The sequence below is a fragment of the Palaemon carinicauda genome, chromosome 35 (assembly GCF_036898095.1).
Source record: "Palaemon carinicauda isolate YSFRI2023 chromosome 35, ASM3689809v2, whole genome shotgun sequence".
NCBI classification, from domain to species: Eukaryota; Metazoa; Arthropoda; class Malacostraca; order Decapoda; family Palaemonidae; genus Palaemon; species Palaemon carinicauda.
The window spans coordinates 5,785,478-5,795,477 of record NC_090759.1 but is presented as its reverse complement, the minus strand read 5'-3'; positions in this window follow the sequence as shown (position 1 = coordinate 5,795,477).

Sequence of the window (10,000 nt, the reverse complement as noted above, 5' to 3'; positions counted from 1 at the left end):
CATTTCAACCTGAACATGAATGCAAATTGGCTGTTATTTATTTTTGTTCTTTTTGGGGACCCGTTAGTTAGTCCATTCGTTTAATTAAGCTTTTGAAAATACAGCTTCTGCATTTCAATATTTTTCCAAATATCCTGCTTGCTTAATTAAAGCATTGGACGAATCTAACTGAAAGAAGGGAATGTATAACAGATATTTAATCTCTGCAAAACATTCCTAATTAAAACGAAGTTTTCGTTTGATGTCTTTGTTATTTGTGACTAATAGTAGAAGTGATTTCACGTCATATTCATAACATCGTGTGATAACAGCATTCTGTAGTTTAGAATGAATTATTTCTAGGAATTTTACGTGAACATTTTCACCATATATTCTAAACTTTAATGATTTGTACATGGACACAAGTCTTGTGTGAATTTCTTACTGTTTAAAGCCCGCTCATGGATGGCAGAGTTAGAGGGCAGTGACTTTGCCCTGGGTAGCAGGACAATGCCCTAGATACTGCACTTACATACATATGATCAGCACATAGCCCCACCCTACTCTCAACTTAAGCTAGGACCAGGGAGAGCCAGGCAATGGCAGTTAATGACTTGGCCGGTAGACCAAAAGGCTCTGCCAAATCTTCCATCCTTAGCTTACAAGGATAGCTAGGTTGCAGACACTACAAGAAACCGGCAGAACGCTAGCAATGTTCAATTTTCTCTATAAGATGTAACGAAGTTGTTACATAAATATGTCTCTAAAATAGTAAAAGAAGGTAATGTATGAGAGAGTCACGACAGTAAATCCTGACCATAAGGACGTTACGTACCATTTTATAGACCAAAGGTTAGATGAACCTCAAACTACTGTACTAGCCAACGTCAAATCTAACCTTAAGTTTTATCATTCGTAGAAAATATATCGATATTTATAACGTGTTGTTCCAGAGATCACAACTACTGTATATGTTACACGCATGTTGATATACAAAGCTTACTAACTGGTACAAAATGGGTTATTTTTTACCTCTCCCCAAAAAAGTATCGTATATTCTTAAGATAAGCCGTCTTGTCCACCATTTTGTGGTGCTAGAGGTTAGGAAAAAGCATGAATTTGATGGATTTGTTATGCGTGTATGAGTTTTTATTGTTTATATGTAAGCTCGGTGAATTAGAAAAGTCTTTTCGGACAATATGCAAAGGAAACTAGGTCACATCTTGTTGAAAATGACATCTTTCGACAAAGCATGGTTTTTAGGAAACAAGAATTTTTACACATTCAAAAATCGTTTAAGACAAAGTTTACAGACCAAACATTGATAATGATAAAGATAATAATATAAATAGCATATAATTACCAAAGATCATTTCCTAGTATACAAATGCAGTAGTAATATGATAAAATATTTTGAATAAAGCAATAACCATTGATTTCATCTCGGACGTCTAGGATGATATATCAGCTTTTTCCTCCAGGGCAAACCTCAGAAGTTTGATAAATGGCAATATACGACTCTGGAAACATATTCCAAAATCCTTTTTATTTTTTATTACTATTTCTTTTTACCTGAGGAGAAAAAAGGGAAGAAATTCTTATTGTATCTGCCCTAGTTTTTCTGGAGTATAATTACAGATTCTACAGGCGTCTGCGAAGCCCCTCCAAGTTTAGGACGAGTTCCAAACTTAAGTGTGTACCTTTTGCAGACATTTTCTGCTCGGCCCGTCCTCGTTGGCTGATTCACGGTGCGTGCCAATCCATGCCAATGGATCTGACACTTGAACGTTCTCTCTCTCTCTCTCTCTCTCTCTCTCTCTCTCTCTCTCTCTCTCTCTCTCTCTCTCTCTCTCTCTCTCTCTCTCTCATTGTACTACCTTACAAGGTATTATGTATAAGAATCATTGGCAGTTGCCATTAATCAAAGTGATGGTAAAGTATGCTCTCTCTTTCCTCATACACCTGACAACACTAAGATATACGAAAAAATTCTTCATCACACAAAGGGTTAAGTGCTGCACTTTATTAATCAGTGGTTAATTTCTACTTGGGAAGAGTAGAAGCGACTCTTTAGCTATGGTAAGCAGCTCTTCTAGGACAAGGACACTTGCAAATCAAACAATTGTTCTCTAGTTTTGGTTAGTGCCATAGCCTTTGTAACATGGTCTTCCACTGTCTTGGATTAGAGTTCTCATGTTCGAGGGTACACTGAGGAACACAATTCTATCTGTGTCCTTATTTCCTTTCATCTGTGGGCTATTTTCCATATTGAAGTCCTTGCGCTTATGGCATCCTGCATTTCCAACTAGGGTTGTAGCTTAGCAAACTATAATAATAATAATAATAATAATAATAATAATAATAATAATAATAATAATAATCAAATCACGACGGTCGAGTGGTCTGTTAGCTTACGAATCTTGAGGAAGTTATGCCAAAGTTGGGAGGTGAAGTTTGGGATTTCGGCGTTTTGTGGAATAATTGTGTTCCCGATTTACTCAGATATTCCTTTATTCATTTTTCTATGTATTTATCAATATATATTCATTTCATACGAAGCATGACACAGAATGTTATGGTCCTTCCTCCCATTGTTTGTTTGTTTGTTTGTTTGATTGAAGAATAATACATTTATACTAATTCTGTACTACTTGCTTGAGGGTACACTCGGGCACACTTTTCTATCTTATTTTTTTTTTCTTCCTCTTGTTTTTTTTTGGAAATAGTGTGTTGGGCAGGCTTAATAGAAGGGCCATGGGTGCCTGGTGGTTTATTAAGAGGTCGTCTTTTCCTTTTCTGATTCTTTTTCTTCTCAAAACCATCCTTACTGTCCTCCCTTCAGTTGAAGTGGCTATCCTGGAGGGTATTTAGCCTTGCATGGTGTATCGGCTCCTCCATGTTGACCAGTTTTTCCGACTTTTTACTATAGTCTATGGGTTTCATCAAACTTTTTATTTATAATTCTGTACATATTGTTTTTGTTATAATTCTTGTTAATCTAGTTTTAAAGTATGATGTCTCTTTTTCATTTCTATTAATTCTAATGCTGTCTGGAGACATTGAGCGAAATCAGGGACCAGTACGTCCTAAATTTCGTCAATGTCGTCTTCTGTATTGCAACATTCGTTGTCTTCATGCAAATATTCTAGACCCTACAGTTGCGTCCAGACGGTATGATATTCTTTTGTGCTCAGAAACTTTGGTTTCTAATATGAGGCACTCATCTGAGCTCCTTATAACTGGTTTTAAGAAGCCAATAATGCTGAAACCTGATGCCATTCCTAGGGCCAGGGGAATGGCGGTGTATATTAGGACTGAGTACCCTTCTTCTCATAAGTCCTGCTATCAATGTGGATGTCATGAGATTCAGGTAATAAAAGTTTGTGGCAGGCATACCAACTTTTATTTGTGTTCGATCTACCAGAATCCAAACATGGATGATTCTATCTTCGATTGTATTCTTACCATTATGAATAAAATACAAGAAGATGATAGAAAGGCTTCATTTGTATTTGTTGGTGATTTTAATGCTCACCATAGGGAGTGGTTAAGTTCTATCTCTCCTACCGATCGCCATGGCTTCAGAGCTTTAGACTTTGCGTCTGAATCAGACTGTGAGAAAATCATAAATGAAGCTACTCACAGGTCTGGTAATTGCTTGGACCTCGTATACACTGACTCCCCTGGTGTTATAACTAGTAAGGTTGGTTCTCCAGCCGGGAGATCTGATCATGCCTTGATTTTATTAGTAGTGAAGACTTAACAGCCTGTCCCGGATGTATCATACTCTTGTAAAATTTACATGAAATCCCAAGCAGACTGGAATGGGATTTTGCATGATCTTTTGCTCTCGAATTAGTCACAATTATATAGTAGTGTAGACCCTGTTGTCCCTTTGAATGAGAATCTAGTCAACATAATTGATAGGCGTATCCCTTCTCGTGTGCTAAGGTACCAAGTGAAGGACAAACCGTGGTTCAATGATGATTGTAGACGTGCTTATTTGGAGAAGCAGGAGGCCTTTCATCTTTGGAAGGGTAACAGATCAGATTTGACCTGGAATAACTATACTCAGCTTCGAGCTTTTGCTCAGAGAGTTTATGCCTCAACTGAAAAGGAGTACAATTTAATCATAAAAGAAACCCTTTCTGGTACAACTCAGGAACATAAATGGTAGTCTACCCTTGAATCTGCACTCGTTGGTATAGATGTAACAGTTCCTCCTTTACTTAAACCAGATGGCAGAGTCACTCACTGTCCAAAGGAAAAGGCAACCCTTTTTGTATGATATTTTTGACAGTAAATAGAGTAATGAAAAACTTGATCTTCCTCATTCGGGTTTTCCTGAGGCTGAACTAACTAGTTTAGCTTTTCGATCTCGTGAAATTGATGCTCTCTTGATGGACCTTGATGCTTATGGAGGTGTAGAACCAAATGTCATTTTTCCTTTGTTTTTTATAAAGACAGCAGATTTCTTAGCTCCAAAGTTATCTGTTATTTTGCGCAAGTTAGCAAGAAGAGGAGCTTTTAGCACTAGTTGGAGAATTGGTAATGTTACTCCACTATGTAAATGTGTTTGTGGTAGCTCAAGTCCAACTGATTACCGCCCAATTTCCATAACTCCCATATTATCTAAAGTTTTTGAACGTCTGCTGGAAAACGTCTTAATAGGTTTGCTGAAGGTAATCATCTATTCCCTAGTTTGCAATTTGGTTTTCGGAAAGGCCTTGGAGCATGTGGTGCCCTTCTTACAATCTCTAATGCTGTACAGGAATCCCTTGATTGTGGTCGGGAAGTTCGTATGATTGGCCTTGATTTTAGTGCTGTCTTTGACCGTGTTAATCATAAGGCCCTTGTTTTCAAACTCAAACAGTTGGGAGTGGGTGGGTCGTTTCTTAGCATTATTATTGATTTTTTAAGTAATAGATCTCAAAGAGTTGTTGTTGATGGGCACCATAGTGAGTATAAGAATGTGATATCCGGTGTTCCACAGGGTAGTGTTCTTGGCCCATTACTTTTCATACTATATACACATGACATAAGATTTGGCCTAGAAAACACGCTTGTTGCATATGCAGATGATGCTACTCTCTTTGCATCAATTCCATACCCTGAATGTAGATCTGGTGTTGGTGAATCCCTTAATAGAGATTTAGCTAAAATTAGTGCATGGTGCAAATTATGGGGTATTAAGTTGAATCCTGACAAAACTCAAAGTATGATTGTAAGTAGGTCAAGGACGGTGGCTCCTCAACATCCAGATCTCAGAATTGATAATGTTTCTTTAACTTTGTATGACTTTTTTTTTTAAATTTTAGGTGTGATTCTCGACAGCAAATTTACTTTTGAGAAACACATTAGGTCTGTGTCTTCTTCAATTGCACAATAAATTGGCTTATTGAGAAAGTCTTTTAAGATTTTCGGTGATCAATCTTTTCTGAGGAGGTGTTTTAATTCTTTCATTCTACCTTGTTTTGAGTATTGTTCTCCTGTCTGGTGTTCAGCTGCTGATTCTCATCTGAATTTGTTGGACAGAAACTTACGGTCTATTAAATTTCTTATTCCTGATCTAGATATTAATCTTTGGCACCGTCGTTCAATTAGTTCATTATGCATGTTGAATAAGATTTTTCATAACTCTGACCATCCTTTACATTCAGATCTCCCTGGACAATACTATCCTGTTCGTAATACTAGGCAGGCAGTTAATTCTAATAGCCAGGCCTTCTCCATCATGAGGCTCAATACTACACAGTATTCAAGAAGTTTTATTCCAGCTGTTACCAAGTTGTGGAATGATCTTCCTAATCGGGTAGTTGAATCAGTAGAACTTCAAAAGTTCAAAGTTGGAGCAATGTTTTTTATGTTGACCAGGCTGACATGAGTGTTTTTATAGTTTATATATGACATATCTGTTTATGACGTTGTTGATAGTTTATATATGACATATCTATTTTGACGTTGTTACTGTTTTTAGAATGATTTATTGTTAATTTCTTCGCGTCATTTATTTATTTCCTTATTTCCTTTCCTCACTGGGCTATTTTCCCTATTGGAGCCCTTTGGCGTATAGCATCTAGCTTTTCCAACTAAGGTTGTAGCTTGGCTAGTAATAATAATAATAATAATAATAATAATAATAATAATAATAATAAATCTGTTAAAAAATTATTATTATTATTATTATTATTATTATTATTATTATTATTATTATTATTATTATTATTATTATTACTTCCTTACTTACTTACTAAATAGCCCAGTAAGAAAAGGAAATAAAAAAAAGAGATTGAATAGTGTGGTGTCTGAGTGTAGCCTCAAGCATGAGAACTCTATCCCAAGACAGTGGAAGACCATTATGATACTAAAAGTCTGTATTCATTGCGTTTTATTTTAAATTTAAAAGCGTCACTGTTCCGAGTGTTCATTCTTCCAAGAGAAAACTTATCTCTACAGGCCATATCCAATTGTTTTATGATACAAATTGTATATCATTTCATTCATTTCCTTTATTCATTTGATGAGATCATGAACCAATATGTCTTTTGCTTAAACATTTCACGTGTTCAGATTGCACCTGATTTTTTTATCAAAAAATTTGCTTCGATAAAGTTACTAGTTTTATTTTTTTGCGATTTATTTTTGCATTGCGCTTGATTTATGCGAATAATTATGAAAATATGATTAAGCATTATTGGTAAAATTTGTCTTACCATGTATATAATTAGGACTTGACTTTAGTTCTCTAATCGTTTTACAATTCTAAGTACAAATATTCATATACAAATACAAACAACCATTCGAACATACATAATGCTACTTATTTCTGAACATGATGTTCGTTATTTAATGTATATATGTGTTATTTTGTTTTCTTTGCATGTTCCATACAATATGTGAAATCACCTTATGCAGTTTAAAACTTCCCAAGGGTATAAGATAATCTTGCCAAGGGTGGAGATAACATGCCAAGGGTGTAAGGTAATCTTACCACGGGTGTAAGATAATTTTGCCTAGGGTGTAAGCTATTCTTGCTAAGGGTGGAGATAATTTTCCAAGGGTGTGAGATAGACTTGCCAAGGGCGGAGATCATTTTCCAAGGGTGTAAGATACCCTTGCCAAGGCTGTAAGCTAAACTTGCCAAGGGTGTAAGATAATCTTGTCAAGGTTGTAAGCTAATTTTGTCAAGGGTGGAGATACCTTTCCAAGGGTGTAAGCTAATCTTGCCAAGGGTGTAAGATAATCTTGCCAAGGTTGGAGATAATTTTGTCCAGGGGTATAAAATAATGTTGCCAAGGGTGGAGATAATCTTGCCAAGGGTGTAAGATAATCTTGTCAAGGGTGTAGGTTAATCTTGTCAAGGGTGGAGATAACTTTCCAAGGGTGTAAGCTAATTTTGCCAAGGATATGAGATAATCTTGCCAAGGGTGTAAGGAAATCTTGTTAAGGGTGGAGATAACTTTCCAAGGGTGTAAGGTAATCTTTCCAAGGGTGGAGATAATCTTGCCAAGGAGGTATAAGATAAACTTGCTAAGGGTGGAAATAACTTGCCAAGGGTGTAAGATAATCTGGCCAAGAGTGAAAGATAACCTTGCCAAGGGTGGAGATAACTCATCAAGGATATAAGATAACCTTTCCCAAGGGAGAAGTTAATATTTACACAGAAAATGTGGAGGAAGATTAAAAAATAATCTCTCTCTCTCTCTCTCTCTCTCTCTCTCTCTCTCTCTCTCTCTCTCTCTCTCTCTCTCTCTCGTAACTTGCCATTAGATAAAATAAATAGAGAGAGAGAGAGAGAGAGAGAGAGAGAGAGAGAGAGAGAGAGAGAGAGCTCGTCTGGAATTTAAAGTCGACAGATTGTTTTTATCCTATTAATTGTAAATAAAATAAAATCCAGTTTCACGTCTTCCACGACGAAGCTTCGCATAAAATAAGGGTGATCATCAAAGACCGGTTCTTTTTTATAGCTTCTATGAAAATACATTCTTGTCGTTCCATTTATTGCCGTTTTTTTTTCACCTTATAAATGTGATAAATAGAAAATATCTTCAAAATTTATATGTATTAATCCATTTCTTACATATCTACCATACACTCGTTTTATATATACCTTTTTTGTTAATGACAGGTGGTCATCTTCTAAAATATATTTCCACTGAAAATGTCGACATGTTTCCCCCCCCCCCTTCTCTCTCTCTCTCTCTCTCTCTCTCTCTCTCTCTCTCTCTCTCTCTCTCTCTCTCTCGCTAATGATCTAAAGAGCTGCTATGACTGATAGTTCCACCTATCAGACTACCCAGAAACCCCAACAGCCGACCAACAAAAACACCCTCTTTATCAGATATTCCGAACTGACAGGCTGGAAATAAATGAACTATTTTTCTTGAGGACATCTCAGGTATCTTGTGTCGCCTACTCTTTTACTTTTATTCACGCTGGCTTTCGTAACCAAGAGATTCTGTATTGCTTAGATTTCAGGTTTTCTATGGTTTTATGACTTACTATAGGGTGGTTGGAAGTTCATCCAAATATAACGAGTTATGTATGATTCTTATATTAAATAAAATGATGAGATGAGGTAAAGTAGCTTCTCTTATGGCTTAACTAGGATTCCCTTATGAAAGACTGGAATGTGAGACAGGCACAGGGAGCAGGGGAAAAAGATTCTATGTGGAAAGTAGGTATTGCTATTGGAAGAGTAGTAGAGAAGTTAAATGAATTGCTAGGAACAAAAGAAAGGGGACAAGGATATCTATAAGATTTCAAACTTGAGGAAAAAGCAAAGACAGGATTTGGGGCAACTGGTAGTCATCAGTGAGAGATGGAAATATATTGCATAGGGATGATGATATTAAGGGCCTAAGCACACTGGCGACTTTTTAGTGCCACAAATGGCTGCGTTTTGTGGCGGGGATATTTTCTCCCATAGGTTCCCATTGTTCTCAAGCTTTGCCGATCACACTTGTGTCTGTGGCTCGCGACTGTGGCAAGCTGTCGCTCGTCCCCGCCACAAACAGCGCATTTTGTGGCGGCATTTTGTGGCTGGCAGAGAGCACACTAGCGACCTCTGGCGACCACATGTGGCTGCTAATCAGATGTAGTGATATCGGTGTGGCGAGCACATGTGGCCGGGTATTCAAAACATAACTGCATGTGGTCGCAACTTGTGGCTCTAAAAAGTGGCTAGTGTGCTCTGGCCCGCCACTTTGCGCGGCCACTTGTGGTGCCACAGAGTGGCTAGTGTGCTCGGGGCCTAAGGGAAGTTGGAGAGAATATCATGAGCAACTATTGAATACTGAAAGTAAGAAAGAGGAGCTGGGAGAACCACAAAGGGTGGAGGGGTATGTGATGGTAATACAGAGTACAGAAGTGAAGCAAGCATTGAGTATAATGAAAAATGGTGAAGCACCAGGCCCATCAGCCACAAGTGGCTGCGTTTTGTGGCGGGGATATTTTCTCCCATAGGTTCCCATGGTTCTCAAGCTTTGCCGATCACACTTGTGTCTGTGGCTCGAGACTGTGGCAAGCTGTCGCTCGTCCCCGCCACAAACAGCACATTTTGTGGCGGCATTTTGTGGCAGGCAGAGAGCACACTAGCGACCTCTGGCGACCACATGTGGCTGCTAATCAGATGTAGTGATATCGGTGTGGCGAGCACATGTGGCCGGGTATTCAAAACATAACTGCATGTGGTCGCAACTTGTGGCTCTAAAAAGTGGCTAGTGTGCTCTGGCCCGCCACTTTGCGCGGCCACTTGTGGTGCCACAGAGTGGCTAGTGTGCTCGGGGCCTAAGGGAAGTTGGAGAGAATATCATGAGCAACTATTGAATACTGAAAGTAAGAAAGAGGAGCTGGGAGAACCACAAAGGGTGGAAGGGTATGTGATGGTAATACAGAGTACAGAAGTGAAGCAAGCATTGAGTATAATGAAAAATGGTGAAGCACCAGGCCCATCAGAGTTTCAAATTGAAATGGTCAATATACTAGCTACAGAGGGGGAAAAATGGATGCTGGATTTATT